We start from the raw sequence: 23,972 nt of genomic DNA on the forward strand, positions 1-23,972 counted from the left end.
CTTTCTCTCAGTACTTCCCCTATTTTGCAAATAAGGAGACTTAAATTACGTACCTGACTCATTTGAATACTCTTAATGTGATGAAGCTGGAGTTAAGAAGGAAGTCATGTGAGTACTATTAGGAAACCTGGAAAGCTGAAGTAAATGTTACAGAGCTCCATGGGCAGCATGCCACACTGACACACACACACACCCCAAAACCAAACTAGCTCATGTGACAGTGAATCACAGCCCAGCATTTAGTATGGCTGTCTATAGCTGGCTCCTCCTTAGTGCAGACTCACTTCAGACACAAAGTCTTTGAAGAGGTTTGCTGGGATGCTGCATCAGGTCATGATGTGAAGCTTCTGTAAGCCAGTGAATGATTTTTGTCCCATCCAAGGGATCAGTAACCCACATGTCACCTTGGCACAGAATACAGCATAAATGCTTCTGGGCTTATAAGTTCTATATATTCGTGCTCCACACTGAAAGTATCCCCCAACATTTTTTCCCCTGTGACAGATCTTTAGACATCTCAATGAGCCCAAGAGACATGTTAAACCACAACTAAAGGCACTTTCCACAGGGCTTTCATAAAGTAGGTGTGGCTGACTCACACTGCTTTCTACCCCTCTCCCTTCTCCTTTGCACCCTAGAAGTTCAAAAGCACAGCAGTTAGGTCCTGAGCAAAAATGAAAGCATGCTTTGTCCTTATCCCAAATAGTTCGAGGTGCTATTAAAAGCATCCCTCAGAAGCCCAGCAGTGGTCTGCAGTGGGGTTCAACTTGGCTCCCATCTATACTTAGAGCAATGGGATTAGCTACTGAGACACCACACCCCCTTGTCCCATAGTGACCCCCACTTCTGTCAGACCTTCCATGTGCTCCCCTTTTCGTGATTCTTGGGATAGCCTAAAATCAGTAACAAGTGACTTTATGAAGAAGGGTGGATGGGTATAAAACTTACGTTTACAAAAATAAAAATCCAAAGCACACAATTTGCTAAATACTGAAGTTGTGAACAGATACTCTGTAACAATGAAATAAACCCCCAAAATCTGAACATTCACTTGGGGTGCAAGCAGGTATGCAAAACAAAGGACACCTCCGGAACTGCAGATACACAAAAATATACAATGGTCTAGGTCAAAATCTGGGAGAAAGCTGCACTGCCCCAGGCATGTGAAACAGAAGGTGACCATCTGCACTTCCTACTTGTACCTTTTTGCTCTACTGAAGCAACAACTATCCACTACTTTCTTTTTGAGCTCTGTGCAAGAACTCAAGAAAGGCCTGCCATGTGGTTTTCTGTAGCTTAAAGTATTTCTCATACTTAAAAATAATCCAGGAATCTGTGGTTCCTTTTCAATTAATCTTCTCTAGCAAAGAAAGATTGGCAATTGCTAAAGGATTTTTGTTTTAAGATGTGGGAAGTGGTCAAAGGCTTTGCTTTTGTCAACTGGGTTTGATTTGCCAGTTCTCTTGTTCAAAGAATGGCTTAACAGTTCACTATTTCTCACACTTCCTTTATATACATATATAAATAGATCTGCATATATATATACACACACATATATACATATATATAAAAATATAAAATTGAGAGAAAGCTACATGTTATGATTTAGGGGAGAGGGAATTACTATTTATAGTGGTATCCATTCCATTACACTAACACACAGTTAGCAAACAAATACAAAGAGAAGACCCTCTGGTCCTGTAGCTCTGCCTTTTCTGATGTTGTCTTCATTGTTTTCTCCTTCGCATGCTTTTCCCCTTGAGAAGGCAGCTTTTTCAGGCCTCCTGCCTCCGCTGCAGCTGCTGCCTCTTCCCCAGTGGCAGTATTACCTCTGACGGTGAAATTCCCGCTTTCCACTGCACTCTCCTGCCAGCCGGGTCATACATCGAGACCAGCAGAGCTGGGTGGTGCTAGGCCAGAAGTCCAGCTCTGGTGCCCACACCAGTTGGGGACCATGTTGTAGCTGTTACCACAGAAACCCATACCCTTCTTTGAGGAAAGGTGAACAAAAGGGAAGAGGAGAAAGCTTGTTGCCTACCCTGGTAGTGTTGTGCCGCCTGTCTTTATTCCCCTTCACATATTAAATGCATCACTCATTTAACATCTTTGCAAAACAGCTTAAAAGCACAGATTCATTTTCCAGTTAATTTATATTTAGGTCATACACATACAACACAAACATGTACCCCTTAAAAAAACTGCACAACTCAAGCCAAGATGACCACCACACAGTATTTTCCTCAGATTCAGCAGTACAGTGAAAGCTTGAATCCATGACTTAAAAATGACCCCTGCTACATTAGAAATCGAAACAGAGCAAAGACTCACAAGTGAAACAGGTCAGAGTGCCATGACTGTGATTTTGCTTTCATATAAAAAACAAGATTGGGCAGCGATAGATACTAAAAGTAAAGTACAAATTATTCTTCGTTTGACTTCATAAAGAACACCAGAGCGGATTATGTGAGTATAATACATGCTCTAGATAAGAGCATACATACCATGTTCAGGGGGGAAAAAAAATAATTAAAGAACATTTAAAATAATCCTGCTTTCTAAAAAGAAGCAGTAGCAAGTGTTTGTGTAACCTACAGTAGAAGGCAACTAACACACAGTCCCCACATCTCCAGCATCAGATTTAGGGAAAACCCGTGTCAGCAGATGCATTTGTGCAACTGCATTTTACCAGCTACTGGAAAACCTATTCACCGTGAATTTGTTTAGTTTTTTCCTGAATCCCGCTTATATTTCTTACACAGAATATGTGACAGCATAGGCACTTTCAATATATTGTACCTTAACTCTGACTCCATGTTTTCTGGGGGAAAAAAAAAATTCGTGGCATGACACATATGCCTTTCCCCTTCCGCCTGCCTTCATTCTGAAAGAAAGCATCAGATTAACTCTCTTCAGAACACATTAGTTCCTAAAAATCATAGAACCATGGAATAGTCTGGGTGGGAAGAAACCTTTAAAGACCATGCAGTCCATCCCCTGCCTGGGCAGGGGCATCTTTCACTACATTAGGTCTCTGGACAAAAAATTCCGCTACCTGCTTGTGGCTGTTCCCTTCTGCCTCAAATAAATTAACATCTTTAGCCTCCTGACTTTGTCCTGTTAGGGCCAATTTAGTCTAGTACTTACAGGATAGTCAGGAAATTGGGACATTCATTACAGAGCTCCTCTTTACCATTAATATTAGTTTTTTTCCAGTCCATCCAACCTTGTGTATTTCCAGCACACAGAGAAAAGTGATAAAAAGGAATGTCTCAAATCAATTTCTTTCAAAAAAGAAAGGTAACAGTATAGACAGTGGTGACAAATAAGAGAATGTCGATGTTTATTTCAGCTTTTGGTACCATAAAGGTGCCAGATCAGAGACCGCTGTGACTCCATTTTACATAGTGAAGGTGTGCGGATGGTTAAACACAGCCTTCACAGACACCAAATCAGCACTAATGAAACTGTAATTCCTTTAAATTATTGCTATCCATACCCCAGATCTCATCAGACAGACAGTAATAGCTTTTCATCATTTATTTTAACACAAAAGCAATCAATAAGCTTTTTCCCACAGTTCTTTTACTGCTATCTATGAACTCTGCAAACCTAGAATTGGAGATGCCAGCTATAAAACAGACACAGTCAAGTTTCATTGTTGTCTTTCTTATTGAAATAGATTCTACAATGCCACCCAATTTTGTGATAAGCCGGATTAAAGCAGTTTCAATGACCTACAAAGAAAATCTTTATCCATCAAAACATGACAAATAGACTACGATATCAAAGAACTGTAAGCAGATCACATTGGATTGAGCAGCTTTTCCCTCTCATCACGGCTACGTCCTGTGCACTGTTTTGCACTGAAAATGTGTAGTGTCAGATTACAGGAATATCATACTTCTGCTAGCTTTGTGGCTCATTCACACAAGCTGAGGACATTCCATAGAAGACACACACATACACAAAAAAGCCCAATTCTGTTGCTAACTGAAGTTTTACTCCCGAGTTAAGCAGCAAGGAAAAAAAACGTTCTACATCAGAGTTTTTCAACAGTAAGAAAATTTTGGAATATTCTCAGTCAAAACAGAGAAACATCAGCTATAAGACAAGTCTGGAAAATCTAAGTCAACTGTTTAGAAAGACTGTATTTTGCAATCAATAGAATCAGATTTATAAACACACACACACAAAATTTGCAAGCAGTAGTTATTCTGTTATGACAGAAACCAGGCCACAGCTTACAGAACAAGTGGCAAAATGGGGGGAAAATGGTGGGCAAGGTGCTTTAACTACAGTGTTCTAGACTTAGTTTTTAAAAAGAGCATTTACCCAAAATAACAGAATGCTAGCAGACAGAGGGGTGCAGCATTGCTGACTTTAGTAAAGGTTAGATTAGATTTTAGCTTTTGTGTCTCAACTCTTAGGTAAAGCTCTAATTCTATCACTAGGTCTTCCATTTTATTTTGGCTTATAGCAGCTATCTTTAAGATTTGTTTGTAGCAGCTTCCACAGTTAAAACTGACTTATACACAGAAATCTTTCCAAGTCAAGGGACTAAAACACTTGTCAGTTGCATTATAGTCCTTAAGCAGGTGTCCAAGTCAAAACAGTAACATAAGACTCCAAGTTATGGTATGAACAAGAGCTACTGAAAAGAACAAACACCAGTATTACTCATGGAAACTACGCGAGCACACAGACCTGCCAGAGAACTATTACAGCTGTAAAGAAAAATGGTATAGGATCTTTAAAGAAAGGCAACAGGTAATTATATATACCCTATAAATCATTTCAATATTTCAGGTAGCTTAACAATACTCAATCATGTTGAATGCAAGTAAAATTAGCATCAAATTATTTATTCTAGGTACTAGATCTCAGTCTCAATGTAACTGCTGCAAGGATGATATAGGAAGCCATCAAACTATTCTGAATTACAGAGAAGACACTTCGTGTTTTCACGTATCTTTCTGAGCATCTGTGACCTCGTTAAGAAAGGAAAGAGAAAAAACCCCAAAACAATGCAAATCTACCTGTGTAGGAAATAGAACAGGGCTGTAGAAGCACACAAGAGATGCTGGGACTGAGGAGGAGATAATAGGAAGAAAAATTTCAAGTGAGAAGTTCAGGTTGTGCCCTGCAGGAATAACTCATTACAGAATCAACTTGTTCTTTCAAGTAATACTACAAACTCTTGAGCTAATTTTCCCTCTACTACTCAAACAACACCTATCTTTGACACCACCCCAGGGAATACACCACACCACCCATGGCGCTACTCAGGGCCCGCAAAATAAAACCCTTAACTGCAGAAGAGACTGGAATTCAGGTCTTCTGAAGCTTCAATCCCCAGTTCATGAGCCTTTGGTAAAAAAGCTTGCACAGTACTTTGTTTCAATCTTAGCTATCAAATCTAAACCAGATACTCGGAACTATAGACACAACACTACTTAATTGGGCAGCCTAACATGGAATTTTTTTTTTCTCCCCCTCCAGTAAGTGTTACTACAAGTGTAAGTGGAACAGACAAATTGAAACACTGTTTTACACCAAGTTTAGCTGCATCTTTATGAACTTCATGAAGGTAAAGTGCTTCTGCAGTGGTGGGAAAACCACAGTATCAAAGTACAGTCCAAAGGATACACAAGTCAGCAGATGTCTACAGTTAGTCAAGAACAAGCATAAAAAAACTCCAATGAAGCATCCACCAAAGATCAGCAGTTGTAAAGGCACTTCTACTAGCCACCTGCCAGGACTAGAAGACTATTCTTCCCTCTAATTCAAAAGTTGGCTGCTTTGGGTTCCCTTCCACCTGAAGCACTGGAGACTGGTTGTGGCTCTTGAGCAAGAGTCAGGTAAGCATCACGCTGCTAGCAGAGGTCATTTATCATGTGCCTGCTTAAGTGTCCTGCTAAGAAGACTCACATGACATTGGCAATGATTTCAGTCTTTCTTGCTCAGTTTCTTTCTGAAGCACAATTTCTCAAGCAACATTGGCTTTTGGTCATTTACTACAGCTAAATGTTTTGTTTAAGGTTTGCTTCTCACAGCCAGTAACAGTCTGTGACTCTGAGTGTGAAAAGTCTACTGAACATCTAAATGAGATGTAAGTTACATGGCGGCTTGTGACTGTGGGCGCAGGGGGAAAAAAACACACAAAAGCCCCTCAGTGCCTAAAAGACTCCTTCCAGTCCTGAGCTCCACATTTCCAAATATACTGAAGTACTCACTTTGCTCAGATATTCATCAGAAAGTAAACAATTCCCATATCTCTATCAGTCCAAGTATTTTTATACTTAAAATGAACAGCTAATTATTACATGTAGTAAGGGCAACTGGATGAACTGGGGAAAAAAACAAAAAACAAAAAACCCACAACCAAAAACTAACCCCCAAATCTCCAACAACTTAGAAATAACTCTACTTAAAGACATTCTGTTGCTGACATGTAGTCATTTATCCCTGCCCTATTCTTCCTCCAACTGTGAACAAGGATTACCTAGGAGGAGTGTTTTCTGAAATCATTTGCATAACAGCTCTGGGTCTTCAGGTTCTTCAAGTGGACACCTCAACACAGAAGGACAAAAGTACTAATGCAAGCCCCTCTGGAAAAGACTTAAACGCCTGCCACAATTCCTAGGTTTATCATCAATCTGCACATTGACAGTCTCTCACATTTAGTTACTCATGGTCTCACTGAAGCGGTTTAGTACAGTGAACTACTTCAAAACAAATTCAACAAATTTGACATTTTCTAAAATGTGGTACAGCAAATTCTAGCATCGTGAAAGAAAAGTGTTAATGCCTGCATTTTGTCCCCACCCATACAAAGCATAAAAGACGCAAGCAATTTTACATGACTAAGGCCCAGTGAACAGACCAACAGCAGCAGTGCCTGTGTCAGCAGGTTTATCCTCCCACATCCAGTGCCCGAGGACTCCATTATTTCATGGGAGCTGCAAAGAGAACAGTTTGTAAACAGGCACCCGGACTTTGTGAAACAGTTGGCCCTTCAGAGAAAGCTGCAGGCATTAACCTTGAAATAGCCACGCTGCCGTAAGGAGACAGTACAGAGCCTGGGCTTGCTTGTTTGTTTTAATGTTCAGAATACATAAGTACACAGCAGGAAAAAAGTGTATTGAAAACTAAGTATGTTTAAAAACTCTGCCAAGTAGCAGCCCAAATACAATGTGTAAATAAATCCAAGTCATGTCAAACAGCATTCCACAGTCATGTGTCAAGTGAAAAGCAGAAAGACTTGTCTGTTTGAAGGAAACAATTGTAATCATTTATATGCAAGCTAGCTTCCTATAAATTCATTCAGGATTTTACCATTTAATGGCAAGTTTCCTGAAAGTTTAGTATATACAGACAACATGAACAAGATTATCATAAGCCCACTGTGTATTAGATTGTATGTCTAGACATTACTTAGTTGGGAGTTCATTCAAAATGTCTTTTTCTGCTGAAACGATGTATCTAAATTGAAATTTATCTCTTAAAAAAAACCCCACAAGTCACTTCTCAGTATGACCCATCACCTCAGCTGGCCCCCAAAGCTTGCATTTTAGAATAAATCTCCTTCAAGAGATCATGTAGCAGATTACACTGACCCTCATTTGTTTGCACTGAACATAAACATCAGAGCCACTTGTAATAATCTACCAAAGATTAAAAAAAGTCTGTTAATAAAAAAAATCATTAATTTCAAACAGACATTTAACAGTTCCTCTGTTACATGGAAATTGGATGTCTACTATGAAAGGCCAGATGCTCAAATGGATTAAAGAATGTCTAGCCTTTAAATCCTGCATCTGTAAATCAACACTGACCTAGTGACCTAAAGCAAAATCTAATAATGGGAAAAAAAGTATTCAACAGCCACATATAGACCATACAAGAAGGAAATAAAAAATTTGTTTGCTTAAGACTATTCGGACATTTACACAGTACTCGTCAGGGAATATACTAAGCTGGAGAATGCCAAATGTAAAGTCCCCTACTTATCCTTGAAACAGGTTTAGCAAAGGCAGTGGAAAAGCAAGCTTCTCAGAACACCACCAGCTAGCAATCAGGAGAAATCACCTCTGGAAGGGATATACAAACCTTTATGTCAATATGATTGTTCCTGTCTGTGACGACTTGTCAATGAGACAGTAATTCACATCCACAGAAACAGCAAATCCTTCAGGCAACAGCTACCAGAAACAGACCAGGGAACAGAAACACATCTCATACCAGCTACAGAATAACCTTGGGGTGGTTGCCCTTCCTTCCAGCAAGGTTCAGTGCAGTATCTGAAGGGTGAAAGTCTAAGTTCTTTTCAAGCATAAAAGCCAATCTGCCTCCTGCACTCTTTTTAACAATGCAATTACAGACCTGCAACTTGCACGTGTGAACAAGTCCACTGCAGCCCATTAAAAGCAAGTTTTGCATGAATCACCCACTTCAATGGCAACACAATACTTAAATTCTGGAGAAAGAAGGGGTTAAAACCCCCATCCTTTTAATTAAAAAGATGATATATCTTCTATTAAGATCTCTCAAACAGTTCCACCAACATGCGAGCCCGAAGCGTGCAAGTTGGGCACATATATCAGTCTTCCAGTAGCACAAGAAAAGCTCATACACCACAAAGAGTTAAAGTACTGAAAGAAATAAACACCACCTCAGCCTCACACACACGCACACACTTGTGCTAGGCACCAAGACTTGGAAAGCACCTTGCAGGTTAAAAATTTATCCTAGTCAAATATGTTGTAATCGTGACTTATTAACTCCATTGGTAACTTTCCTCCCAGACTCCAAGGCACTGACATTTTCAGTTCATAAAAGCAGAGGGCAGATTTGTGGAATTAGGACTGACACAGTTTTAATTAAAAGCCTCTAGTAGTGTCCTCCTCCTTACCAAATAAAAATGGCAGTCCTGGCAAGAGGGATGCAGCATAAGAGCTTCATTTGAAAAGGGAAAGCACATACATGACTAAAAATATCTGCTGAAGTAACATTTTGTCTATTTGGGGTACAAATTAATATCAGTGCCCCTTGCTAAGTGCATACAAACATTCAGCATGCATTTATTATGAAAAAATTTAATACTCCCAGCCCCCACAGCACAACAAATAATGTCTTTTATATGACACAAAAGCCTTACATGCATACATTTCTAATTTTACTTTCCCTTCTAAATGAAATCCTGCCATTAAAAACCAGACACAATATGTGCAGAGTATCCTGAAAACTCATGTGAAGTCTCTGTACAATTAAGCTCTATAAGAGAAAGTCCAAAATGTTTGGTCAGTTGGTGAGTTGGAAAGAGGGGCAGAGGGTGGGAACGAAGAGTGGAAAACCGGCTCCTGCATTCTGCCTCCCTTACACTGCTTCCTCTGAACAAACTGCAAAAAACACCCTAAATATCCATTGTATCACCAGCTCCGTTTGAGTATCTCTCCCTCGTCTCACCCCTCATGCCAGTACGAAAAACAAACACATAACACATGCAGAAAGAAATCACTCAGACAAAAAACAATCAACGTGAAAAGGCACGTAAATCAAACAGATTTGGCAGTGAACAGCATTTCATAAAGACAAGAGATACGAATTGCTCCATTTGTGTCAGCTTGGCCAGTTATTGTTCTGACTTACTACTTTAACGACCACAAATTAAACTGCTTGAACTGAAACAGACAAACAAAGATCTTTAAAACACAATTCCACACACACGCACACCCTCTTAACAATAAGCATTATTTCCGTGGTGCTACCATCCTTAAATCAAAAAGGCAGTAAACCAATTAAAAATTACCTGCATACGTAATGAATTTAGGACTGACCTTGCAAAAAGCTTACTCCTCTTGGCTAGAAATCATTAATAGTTTTGGTAAAATCCTTTTATGTGCTTCTCCAGCTAGCTAATTCCAGCCTTCCATTAACGCACTCCATTGCAGATAATTGCCGACAGCACACGCTCCCCTGCTTTTGCTGGTTCCCAACCCAGCAAGGATAATCACATTCCAGCAGGGAGTGAACAGATGGCAGCCTCCATGGTAACCAGTCCTCCCCAGCTAGTGGTAGCACTTGGAGACTCCCAGGGACCGGGCAACAAGCACTCTTTGTGCTTCAGCCTTGCAAAGCCTCAGTGAAGAGAGAGACAGCTCCTAGCACTCACTGGGCATGCCTAGCAGGTGCCTTGCCTTCGCAAGCAGGCAGAACACCTTAACAAAAGCTTGCAACCAGGTTTAACCTTGAAGCTGCCTATTCCCACGTCACATGGAAGCAAAACACACGTTAAGATGGAGGTGAAGCTAGAGAGAGTTTTCATTTGCTGTTGTAACAGGAGGTTCAGGGAAATTTGCTGAAGACTGTTTTCCCCCTGACAAAATTATTTTCTGAAGGCAGGCTTATTTCACCTGAACGGGTTTGATTTCAGCACGATGGGAATGTTTGCTGCCTGATCTCTACCTCCCAGACCTTGAAGTTACTCCCCTCAAGAACACCGTAATCTCCCAACACAGCTTTTCCTTAACAACTACACAGACCCTTGCTTTTGGTCTTAGGGCTTCTGCCAACTTATCTGCTCCACATCTGCTGAGACCAACGCTGATTCAGCAGCAGGCAAAACCACCCTGTCTCTGCTGCACGACCGGGCTGCCGGGGGGGCGTGTCTGGAAAAGCCTTTTTTTTTTAACGTCAAAGCTGTGCCTGAAACAACTGTTCTCAACAGGCCGGATCCTGCACAAAGACACACCTACACCAATGGCGTGCACCAGCTCAGCGAAATTCCCACCAGCGTTTTCTGGAGGGGAAAGGAAAGTGGCTTTTCAAGACCAACTGATAATGATCTCATCTGCAAACCAAAAGGAGCTTTGAAATAACACACTAAAGCTTTAAATACTATTGAGTTAGTTGCCCAGGACCTTATCTCATAAATACTTAAGGCTTGAAACACTGGGTGAACAAAAGCATGCAGCACAGTAGTCCATTGACTGACGCATTCAAACTTTCTCTCCCTCACTCTCAAAACCATGCAGCACTTATGACTAACAGTGTGTCAGAAAATTGTGGGTAATTTTACTTAAAGCTGAGCCAGATTTGGAAGTTCCTACATGCTAACTTAGGTCTAGTGAATTATTCTTTTGAAAAAGGGAAAATGGTTTCCTTTCTCCCTTAATGGAACCTTTGATCTTGTAGCTGGTCCTGCAGGGCAGCATTTGTTCCTGTAAAAGACTGAAAAACCCTGTGCTGGAACCCAACATCACAACAAAGCTTGTCTTTTCATGTGGGTGGCTCCAGGCACAGAGCTCAACAATTTTCTTCCACCCTTCCAAATTTTTAGTTTCCAACATCCTCACTGCATAAGGAAGTTAGTTTTGTTTCACAGCAAGCACAATGATGTTGTTCTTAGAATCATCTAGGTCGGAAAAGAGCTTTCAGATCATCAAGTCCATTACCCCAAGACTGCCAAGTCTACCACTAAACCATGTCACTAAGGGCCTCATCTGCATGGTTTCTGAACACTTCCAGGGACGGTGATTCCACCACTTCCCTAGGCAGCCTGTGCCAATGTCTGATTACCCTGACTGCATGTTCTTACATTGGTAAGAGAAACCACTATTAAACTGCCAGCACATTAAAACTGGAAGCCTTTCAGATTACTGCTGACAGTGCTTGAGTACTCGTAAGCCATATGAGAGTCCCCACCATGGGAAGTGTGTCAGCTGAAGAGGATCCAGACTTTGCGAGCTCATAAGGGCACTGTGGGTACCAGCAACAGGCATGGGACCAAACCCAGGTCTGCCAACTTCCTCTCCAGGACTAGCATATCATTCTGACCCATGCTGCTAATTTCAACCCATTTTCTTCCTCTAAAGAAGCAATTTTGACATCATCAGAAAATTCTTAAGCAACCATGGACAGCAAACCTAGTCATCCATCAGCAACAAGGGTAAAATAATGGAAGGAAGGAAGCCAATTTCCTACTTAACTTGACAATTGTTAATAATAAAGGCTTTTCAGTGTTTAAGCATTATGAAACACGCCAACAGCACTTCTTGGTTTGCTTCTTAAAAGTAAAGACCATGGCTCAGAAATTAGTTTTAATATACTAATAGATTTTCTGCATTTTAAAACAAAACAAAAAAAACCAAACAAACAAAAAAAACAAAAAAACCCCAACAAAAAAAAAAAAAACACCAACTCTAGCAATTACAATTCTTGGCAAACAGAATGACTTCAAAATTACAGGGGCTGGAGTTCAGTTTCAGTCTTTTTTCCTTCATGAAAGAGACCTCCTAAAAAGTAATTTTCTAGATTTATGTAAATTCTAGCTTTGGATGGTTTGGTTTTTTTTTAATTTAAGTTTACTGAAATATTACAAGCAATGTTGGCATTTGAAAACCTGTTACAGACACAGATAAAACCCCTTAGACCATTTGTTTTTGAGCAAGTAGTAGCTGTACCCATTATAGGAGGATTGCTAGCAGAATGAAAGGCATTCAGAACCCATTTCATCTTTTTACTTGGAATTTCTTTACTTCTTAAGTCTGATTTGACATAGATACAATGCAAAAATTTGAATAAACTACATGGTGCTGCTATCACACAAAGAAAGGGGCAATGGGATGCACTACAAATTTTGACAAAAGCAATAGCTAAGTTACATGGAGCAACACTGAAAAACTATCATTTGTATATCTGACATGTTTTATTCAAACTGCTTGAAAGAGGGAGAGCAAAACAGCACATCCAAAATACTGTTGATGAGGGGTAGACAAGTGAAAGAAAACTTAGCCCTCTCTCATTCTCTGGCCTAGTCTGAGCCAGATAGGAGTTTAAGACTAAATTGGTTTTAGCTGGAAGATATTAATGAAAAATAAACAACACATTGACATCCTGTCTTCTTGAGTTGATTCCATTGAAGGGATTGTCTTTTATAATGATGACACCATGTGCTTCAGCTTTTTCCATTCCTAGCTCCTATCTGACAGGCCAAGACTTTGGTATGTTAATTGAGTTTTTGGAGACTCAAACCAGGTTTTAGAAATGTATGGTTTTCATCTTGAATATGTTGGGGGTTTTGGTGATGACCACTTAAAATCTGTTCACCCAAGAAAAGTTATATGAGTTTAGAATAAGGCATATTGACGGAAGTTAATCTCCATCTTATGCATGAGATTTGAAAGTTTTATTTATAAAGCCAAACAATTATAAAGCATCTAGGCAATCAACACCAGGCCTCACACATGCTTTTGAACTTTTGCCTATTTCTCATACCTGTTTTTAGACGTCTACTAAAACAATCTTGTAATTTCTGACAATTGTACCAACTGTGCATTACTATCAGAGATATAGCAATACAATAGACCATTGATCTGCTTGCTATATTACAGTACCACCTTTGTTTCTAAAAAAGATAGCAGCTTAATATAAAATGTATGCTTTTAATTTAATACCATTTTGTATTGAGGAAGTTCATTTCAAGGGAAACAGGATGTCTGCATTGTTAAGAGTATAAAAAACGTACTGAAAGCAATTGTAAGGGCTGAAATTTGCAAAATTTCCACTTGTGCAGAATCCCAAGATTTTTTGTGATAAGCACAGAAGGACTAAAGTTTCCATACTTTAAGATCCCTTAGCATCTCTGTATATAGACAGAGATGCTCTTACAGTCTTACCTCAATCAGCCATTTTCCTACATTAAAAACACATGGTACTTTGCAGAAGGAAAGCAATGAATTAAGCCCTGATGATCCAAGTATTTCCTCAGTGGCATCGCCACAGATACAAAGCAAATGAAGACCTCATGCCTGGTGAGTTGCCCTCCCATTACTTCCCAAACATTTTTAGGCCCCACAGTTTTGTATTAGCATATAGTTCCTCAGCATCATAAGAAACAAGACTGGAGTTTCTTCTTCTTTCACATGGTGCCCTCATAGCCTGGGAGCACGCACATGCTTAGGCATGGGAGAAGCATCTGTTTTGCTCTTGCTCGTATGGCCACTGTTCGATTAAGTGATGTCCATCAGTGATAAACCCTTCCCTTCCAAACTGTTACTGCTTACAAAAGTGGAATTCACAGCAGGGAGATGAACTATCTCATCAAGTCAATGACATGGACTGTCTCCATCCCTTGCAGCAATCATTCTTCCAATATTACAACAGCTGTTTCTGTGGATATTTATTTTTTGCACCATCACTAAAGGATAATGAAGAAACACAGATGGAGCTCATACTAGGACACCTTAGCGATATATTTGGTGTACCAGCCAGAAAGTTATCCTTCCTTAATAGGCAGTCCTCCAGTATAACTTTCAAGTTATGAAATTAAATTCCCTGTAGAAGTAGAAAAAACAAGACTTCTACTGTTATGTCTCCAAAGAGAGTTATTTTCAGATCAGGAACAGCACCAGCCCAATACACTGAAACACCTACTCCATAAACTGGCATTACTTTAGTTTCCAAATACGTAATGGCATCTCACCCACTGAGCAGTATCAGTAGTGCCTCCAAGTTAGTAACATCTGCAGAAAAGGACATTGTTTCTTCTTTAAACCAAATAACAAAGCATATCTAGAGTTATTCAGCCACACTGATTAATATAAAGTAAATTATGTGAAACATAATTTCCAAAAACTCCATCCATCCACAGGGCCTATATTAGAACTGCTTTCTCTAGTAAAGAAAATCCTCTTGGAAATTGCTGATCACAAAGAAACAGTGAGTTAACAGTATTTTTTTTGTAAACACAATTATTTTTACATCAATAGTAAAATGTAGTGAACAGAAGAATTGTCAAGTAGAATGGGGGATAGCACAGACTCCCTGAGGTGGATACTGCAGCTCAGGCCTTGCACATACCAAGGCATGAGACAGCTCGTATTGGTGGTACCTACCCAGAAGCAAGAGATCTGGAGCCAGTTTTGCAAGATGTACATGAACAGAGAGAAAGGGAGAGCCAACATCAAACAACATCATGGGGCTTACATTCCAACAGCAGAATAAACTGTGACACTAATGCTTTTCAATCCATCTGCATTCCAAAAAAAAAAAAAAAAAAAAAAGAAAAAAGAGGGATGATAAAAGCAGAGCTGGATTTTAGCTGAAAACTCACTTTGTCAAGGTAGGACAACTCAGTTCAGTGTCTGGCAGCATCCAACAAAAGGGCACAGCAACCACCAAACGGGCACAGCAACATCCCAGGCACAGCTACAGTTTCTGTAATCACACGGAGTGTTTCCATGGAAAAGCTGCAGCCTCCTAGGTTTGAAATTCAGTGTCTGACAGCTGAGCCAGCCAAAGCTCAGAGATGCAAGCCTCAAAGAGAGATCACAGACAGCTCTTTGGATGAGGTTCTGAGCAATGTAAGTGTAAATCCAGCTCTGGGGGAAAGCCTAACCCCAGGGGCTCCGCCTTATGCTCTTTATTTACCAGTTAAGATCCCAATGAAAGCAGAATAGGCATCAGAGTAGCACATGGGTGGGAACTGTGGCCACAGGGCTTTCCTCTTTCTTTAGGTTTTACTAAGAAGTTTCTGAGAAGTCTGGATGGGAACTGCAAGACTGCCACTGGCTTGGACAACTCCCGACAGAACTTCTAAACAAGAGAGAGAAATGGCATCTCTGGAAGAAGAATAGCCTGCACATTCCCTTCTCTATAACATTTCCTTCAATAAAAACCATGAACAGTAGGAGAGTAAGAAAATGTAAAGAAACCAGGTTACCACAAAATAATTCAATGTATTCAGTGTGCTAGTTTCCTCCCTGCAGATACAGGAAGTTCTTGTACTTCATCAGTTAAACTTGGGAAGAAAAATAATAGTTAAAACTCCCAAACTTTAATTTATGCTTCATAGAGGTAATCTAAAAAATATTTGAGCTGCACTAAATATCATATCAGCATCCTAGTGCCTTAGCCCATTACAGGTGGTTAACTTATTAGTGGCAAAGAACACAGAAAAATTCTTAAAATCCATTTAGCAGACTCGCTTATATAATACACATTGATTTGATCTAAATTCCTTTTCAAACTTAGCAGACACTGCTTGGCCACAGATTTCTATGATCTAGCAACAGCCATTAGATCCAATACAAACACTTTTCTGAGCAGTCAGTAACAGTTTTCTGACCAAGCAACAGATTAGTTTTACAAAACACTTCGCATTTTTCCTATCCTGAAGCTCCTTCAGCAGGTTGACAGATCAGCCAGCAGTAAGCTGTCTAAAGAAACCAAGGCTCAAGTATCTGAGCAGGCAACCATGGAGCATGCCCCATCCATGCCCACAGCTGACAGCTCCGCTGACAAGCAGAAGGAAAAGCCGTATTGTAGGATTTACTGTTAGCTGCCAAGACCACAGCAACAAAAGCTACAACTTCCACCTACCTCCCATGCTAACTCACTAAGTGAGTTAGCTTATTTACAGCCCAAAGTTATAGTACCAATTAGGCCAACAGTAACTACGTGTTCCACTAGAGTGACCCAAAATATTCCTGTATTTATTTTGTATATATTTCAGGGTCTCAAAGTTCTTTTTGCAGTCTATATCCTCCCACAAGGATGAGCAACCATTTTCACAGATGAAGGAAAAAGAAGGGTTTGGCAGAGACTATTTAGAACAGTCTGATGAATACTGGAGGTCTTGGTCACAGCTGAGGCTTCCAGGTGGACCCATGACAGATACATGACGTTAGAGGCATACAGCACAAAACCACAGGTTCTCTCTTTTTCAGATTATTTTCAAAATAAGAAATAGGCCCAGTATAGCTTATTGCAATAAGAATATTATGGAGGATTGTATTATTATTATCATCATCATATAATACAACAAATAGAGAACGATATCTTTCAAGAATGTTATTCTTTTGCTAAAAGCGGAAGGGGTAGGATATTAGCATACGGTTCACTCCAGTACCTTGAAAGATTTAGACTTCTCATAGTTTGTCTTTAATTGCAGAAGTACTTAAAATGCATAAGTGCAAGGGAAAAAAATCCATCAGCGTAAATCAAGAGATACCTACAGTGTAGTGACTGACACATATATGTACAAAGCGGAACTAAAAAACTGATCTTGCCCTCCAAAATAAATTTGGAAACACTTCTGAAGTTCTGATTGTCTTTGCTATAACACTGGTGAGCTCACCAAGTCAAAACCATGCAGTACAAATGGATAAATATTTACCAGCATTTCTATGTCCTTTAAGCAACACAATATAGTGCAAATGTGTATACAAATACACTCCAGTGTACCCATCAAGTCTGCCTGTACTTACATTTTAAAAAGCTAGGATATAGGCACGCTAGTAGAGACAAGTATTATCAAAGCTTCACTTTCAAGAAAACAGAACATTTGGTGATGCACTGCTAGCTAATGATGTGGGTGGGCTGTAGTGACACGCATGGCCTCCCTCCCATCCATAAGTCTCCAAGATCATCACTATTCTCAGACTGCATGTGACAGAAAAGTAGGAAGGAAAGGTTGGGAAAGTGTCAGAAAATAAGTTCAAATTTGAACATAAATGCATCGTGTGCTGTGAAAAAGGTCACAAGATTCAACTTCTCATTGTGGGGGTAGTTGCCTTGGATCAAAACACTTGTGTTCTGCTTCTGTTGTTGCTCATCCAACTGATGAGAATTCAGTTCAGTGCAACTGCACTCAGACCTTGACAGATGAGTTCTCCTTACTCAACCACAGCGAGAAACATGCTTTCTTGTTGATATTATCAGAAATCTAGATCTAGACTATAGAATGCATTCCTACATAGACAAGTTTGGTCACAGGCTACTAGAGAACTTACTTGATTCTTGCTGTCTATAAGCATATCAGCTACAGGCCAGGATGAGAAAACTACGTATATCTCTATTTTCAAAGATTTCTGACACTCTCCCACAGTTCATAAAATTACTTCAAAAACACTAAACTATTAAAAGAACACAGCCAAAAGAGTTCTACTTACAGCTGCCCATGCCTTATATAGGAATGTCATCGCTGTGAGCAGAAATCCTTACATTCCAATGTTTTTGTGCAAGTAACTCTACTTATCTAGGAGACAGTCCTTAAACTGGGCATAGGGTGAACATTATCAACTCATTATATAAAAAAAGGAAGTTCTGAATTTCATAACGTACTGACATAGCTCAGGAAATAAGCAATAAGATATATTTCAACACATACTAGCAGAAGATTGTGCGAGCAGGCACTTTAAGAAAATGTTTGGTTTGGGTTTTTTTTACTAGATAAAAACCTTAATGGTCAAAATTCACTTGACTCAGTGCCATTATTAAGGCAAACACTGTAGCTATGTTCTGTTCCACATTGTATAAGCTATATTCAGTCACATTTTGAAGACCTTTTAAGAACCTTCATTTCTTAAGAAAATAATGGGCAGCTCTGGCAATGCAGAATGGCTGTCGCTCAATGTAGAAGATTAGTTCTGTGTTTTAATTTGTGAAGAACTAGAGACACACGGAGAAATTCAGAAAAAAAGATTTGTCTACGTTGCTTCCACTTGTAGTCTCACTATTCTTTTCAAAGTACTAAACTGTCTAGTAGTGAGTTATATATTATCTTCCAGCAGTCAGAAACTCGGAAACACATCAATCTTATAATTGCACTTCGTGCTCTTTCATTTTTGCTTCTCATCTTTGTGGTCTTTATACTCAACTTCAGCAGAAGGCCTCTGAGCCTTCTACTGCTCATGTTTGAGCCATGCAAAATTCAGCATAGAAGCATATAAACAGTGACTGCCAAAACCTTCTGACTATTCTGCATTGGCTATTATATTTACTGAGGAGGCACTAGAGAATTTTCAAGCAGAATAAGACCGGACATTTTCCAGCATGCCACAAGAACGAACCGATAGGACAAAATCCCATGGCAGGTATAGGTGATGGCAGCAGCTTTCTTTAGGAAGTTTTCTAGACAGCCAGATACTTGCCTGTCACACTACCCACTCCATGCTGCTTCTTTAGAAGTTTGTGAAATACTCCACTGCTCATTTAGGTACATTATATACAGAAAAAAACCCAACAAACCTATTTCAACAGATTTCCAAAGAAATGAGTTGTAAGCTATGTCATACAAACCACTCTGTGTCTCTTGCACTCTTCCTCCTTTGAAGTAGTAATGTGTAAATCCCTTTATAAGCACAACTTATAGGCATCATCTGTAGAAAAGAATTACTTGGGGGAAAGAGAAAAAAAAAACACCACCAAAAAACCCCAAAACCCAGGTAGAATCATTATCTCTCAAATATACTGGAAGTCCCAGCTCCTGGCACCAGAAGAATAATTATAGCCAATCTAAGGTGCTACATGAAAGAGCTTCACTGCCCTCATATTGGAAACAGTTTAAAATCAGGTAAATAAAAAGACAGAATCTTTTACAGTGGTTTTGGGTGTTTGGTTTTTTTTGTTGTTCTTTTATTCAAGAAACTACTGAAGACTTTGTTGACACTCGCAATAGTAAGATACAACCATAATGCAAAGCAGAAAAACCAAACTATAAATGCTTGCAAAGTCAAGATGAATTACCCCATACATGCTAAGGGTCCCTGCAAACAGTGCCCTTCACAAAGAGCTGAACTAGGAAGACTCCAGTAACACCCACTGGAGTACCTCCACCTCAAAATTGATTTTCTTAAAAACAAGAGGCACTATGAGCTAGAACAACAAGTGGAGACTGTCTCTACTGCACTATTGCTTCATGAAGTGTGAAAATTGTCATCTAATGATCAATAAGACAGTTCTAGAAATACATGAACAGACTATGTAGTCTCCTAATAATTTTTCCAATACTCAGTCCTGAAGCGCCTATGCCTGGTCCATTCTGGGAAGATGACTGTGAGAAGACATCATCATCAAATGCACTACACCTACTAATAGAAGAGAAAGAAAAATACAGTGCAGCCAGACAGTTCTGATATTTATGAAGTTCTTCAATGGTTCTTCATCAGAAAACCATCTGATCCTACCAGCATAAGTCAACCACTCTCTCCTTTCCTCCTAACTACTAATTGGGCTAAGATCCTCATCATTCCCAGAGAAAATGTTCAACAAAACAAAGTGCAAGGTCCTATACCTGGGTCAAGGCAATCCCAGGCACAGCTACAGGTTGGGCAGAGAAGAGATTCAGAGCAGCCCTGCAGAGAAGGACTTGGGGGTGGTGGTCACTGAGAAACTTAACATGAGCCAGCTTCAGTGTGTGCTCACAGCCCAGAAACCAACCGTATCCTGGGTTGCATCAAAAGAAGTGTGACCAGCAGGTCAAAGGAGGTGATCCTGCCCCTCTACTCTGCTCTCGTGAGACCTCACTTGGAGTATTGTGTCCAGTTCTGGTGTCCTCAACATAAGAAGGACATGTTGGAGCACGACCAGAGGAGGGCCAGGAGGACAGGAGCTAGAGCACCTCTCATACAAAGACAGAGTAAGAGAATTGGGACTGTTTAGCCTGGAGAAGAGAAGGCTGCATGGGAGGCCTACAAGAATGCCAGAGAGGGACTCTGCATCCAGGACTGTAGTGATAGGACAAGGGGTTATGGGTTCAAACTTAAACAGGGGAAGTTAAGGTTAGATACAAGGAAGAAGTTCTCTACTGTGAGGGTGTTGAGGCACTGGAAGGGGTTGCCCAAGGAAGCTGTGAATGCCCCATCCCTGGCGGTGTCCAAGGCCAGGTTGGACAGAGCCTTGGGTGACATGCTCTAGTGTGAGGTGTCCCTGTCCATGGCAGGAGGGTTGGAATTAGATGATCTTAAGGTCCCTTCCAACCCAAAACATTCTATCGTTCTGTGGAAATAGACTTTAAACATCATCATCTCTAATGCTATCCAATATCTCACCCAGAAACCCTACTCACCCTTTCCTTCAAGCCCTGTAGGTAGCATCTGAAAGCTGAGTATGAATTAGAATTATCTTTTTGGCCATGTTACTTCTACCATCCTCCTGCGACATTAACAGCAGACACACTGAATTTTCATACTCCCTTCCTGCAATTTCAGTTAATAGAAGGTTGCACTTTAAGGCAGGGAATTTAATTTTATTTTTTTGTGTGTGTCTCTTCAAATAGTCTATTTCTATTGCTTCAGTTTAATCTAATGTTAAGGCAATTCCATGTTATGATGGGACAGAATACAGCAAAATCTGTTGTCTAACAGGTTTCAGATTCAGCTATTAATCAGTCACTCTCTTCCATAACAAGTAAAGACTTAAATAAGTTGTGAAATTCATACATGGAAGCTACAAAATGGAGACAGAGCACCCTAGAATAGATTTTTAACTTAGTCTTACGTTGTCCAAAACAAATAATCTCCAAAATGCATCCACCACTCAACTCAGAAAAGATTTAGCACACCCAAATTTAAGACACTCAGTTGTCAAACCAAAGGCATCCACATTTATGATTTATCAAAAGTGATGCTGAAAATGGGTATAAATACTTCAGCTGACTCAACACTGCACAGAAGCAGTGGAAGGCTGCCAAACTGATGTTAAGTGTGTTCATGTGAACACGACATACTTCCTGTACATTTACCATCTCTCTCTAAAACAGCAGCTGGCAACTAGAAACACCTATGTTGCTTACTGAATGAAGGGAGAGACTGCTCAACATTTCATTTTAAAAAGGAAAATCTAACCATTTAGTTTTCACCAAGCACTCAGGAAACGTTAAAGAAATAGCTGAAAGATACTCTAGTCAGAGTTATTTATACTATGAGGACACTGTAAACCACAAGAAGCCTTACTGTCTTCCTCAGCAATCTCTCTGGAGATTTGAGGGATTATGTTGTTTAGACGTGGGAGCAGAATGATCTAAAGTTCTCTCAGGATACATAGGAAGCCTACATAAGTACAGTACATGATGGCAAAGATTCTTGCTGCTTTCCCTCCCACCTTTGACAGCCTATATCTTCACTGAATTAATACTGAAACTAAATTCTGCATTTTAAGAAGACTACAAAGCTCTAACCCAAAATAAGCAAAAACTTTATGTGTTCAGAGGAATTTTTCCATGTTCACACCACAGCCTCTCCCTTTTCCAGGGGCATAACAAAACAGTAACTATGTTGGATTATATTCAGTAAACTACTTTTTTTTTTTTTTTTAAATAAACAACCAAGATGAATAAGTATTCCCTCCTTAGATTTTGTTGCTCGTACACTATGTCACAGAAAAGGGACAAAGCTTCAGGTATTCTGGTAACAATGGCTTTGTAGACTTTTAGACTCATCTACTCAACATCCAATTCCAGTAAAAAAGCCAATAAGAAAAAAAAAAAAGATAATAAAAGCTAAAGCTCATCCAGTCCATCATTTGGCTCAGAGTCTTGCAAGCAAGAAAGCTAAAGAGGAGCTGCTAGAGAACACTGACATGTACATAAGCTCAGAAGTTCATTTTCATTTCAAAGGAGGAGAGGTTGGGGGGTGGGGGGGGAAACGGTTTGTTTGGGCTTAAAACCTGTAAACAAGCCAGGACCTGCAGAGTTATTATTAATCATGTTCAAATCACACCAGGTTGTCAACATCTGATTATCCTTAGAATTCCACATTCTGTACATGTCCCTCAGAATTCAAATGATAAATGATATGAATTAGCAGTGGCAGCACACAAGACTTTCGTGAAGCAAGAGCCATGTAAATTGGAAATAGCTCACAGAGCTAAACAAGCACAAAAGCTCCTTAAGTTTACTTCCTTCATGACAAAACCTTCACACTATCTACAGTACTATTCAGCAAACAAACCCTGGAAATTTGTTTGAAATTTGTTTTTAAATACAGAAGTGTTTAGGCGATCAATACCATTGAAAAACCAAACAAAACACAAAGACACAAAACCAAAACAAACAACAACCCAAACCAAAACCAACAACAAACAAAGAAACCCCAAAATACATTAAAAAAAAAAAAAAAAAAAAGATACCCAGTTCCATTTGGGTCCCTCTCCCTTTACTGCTGATTATGAACAGCTGCCCTGCATTTTGCCAAGTCCATGGCCACATACACCCATGACTCTGACTCACCGTTTTAGAATGCAAACATTGCTACTTGTTCTTTAGCTGCTTCCTGATCTTTTTATGGTTTAGAACATCTTCACTATGACTCTGAAATCAGTTGCACATGGAAAGACATCCAGCCAGAAGAGCTCTGTGTTATGCACTCATATCTTTAAAAAAAATAAAAATTAAAAAAGCCTTTACAAAACACAAAAAAACCCCAAGAGGTCAGCTTTGCTTCTTCCATGGATTTACTTGGTTGTTTCTGTACAGGACTTGAACATATTTATTGTATTGCAATATGTCCAAGGCATTTGTCAGAATAGATTGTTGAGCCTTTCTATCAACTACCATGACTGACTGGAAACAGGGTAGGGTGCATGGAAATGATGACTTCACTTCTTACAGAACTGAAACTATTTTTCTGTATGATATTCTCATAAAAGACTTTCAAAGCAGATGCCTGAAGCTGGGCAATCAGTTAAAAAATCAAGCCACTAAATACCCAAATATAACAGGTTTGTATTTGTGGCTCCTGAGGACCTTACTTTTGCAAGATTTGGATTCTGAAGTGCATCATCATCTTACCTGGCATTTTATTGTGTACCTGGACATCTGGAAGGAAAAATGAAAAATCACAGTTCAAGAATAAAATTTATATAGAGTCCATAGGTCCTTCAGGATGGATGATCATAGTAACTAAAAGACCAAGGAAGATGTCTCAAGGTATAATATCACATACTATATGGCATATTCAATGTGTATATAACTGAATAATTTCCTTACAAAATGAAAGTGTGGAAGGCAAAAATATCCACAGGAAAAAAGTTCTCACAGCTAAGGTGCTGAACTAGAGGGAGCATGAATCACAACCAGAACACTCTGAATGATTTCTTTTGCTATCCAAGACAAAAGAGTATGTGATTTTTTTCTTTTCTATTGGAGGCAAAACTACTACTTTATCTACCTTACACAGGACAACAGCCAACAG

The sequence above is a fragment of the Nestor notabilis genome, unplaced genomic scaffold, assembly GCF_000696875.1.
Source record: "Nestor notabilis isolate BGI_N333 unplaced genomic scaffold, ASM69687v1 scaffold1093, whole genome shotgun sequence".
NCBI lineage: Eukaryota > Metazoa > Chordata > Aves > Psittaciformes > Psittacidae > Nestor > Nestor notabilis.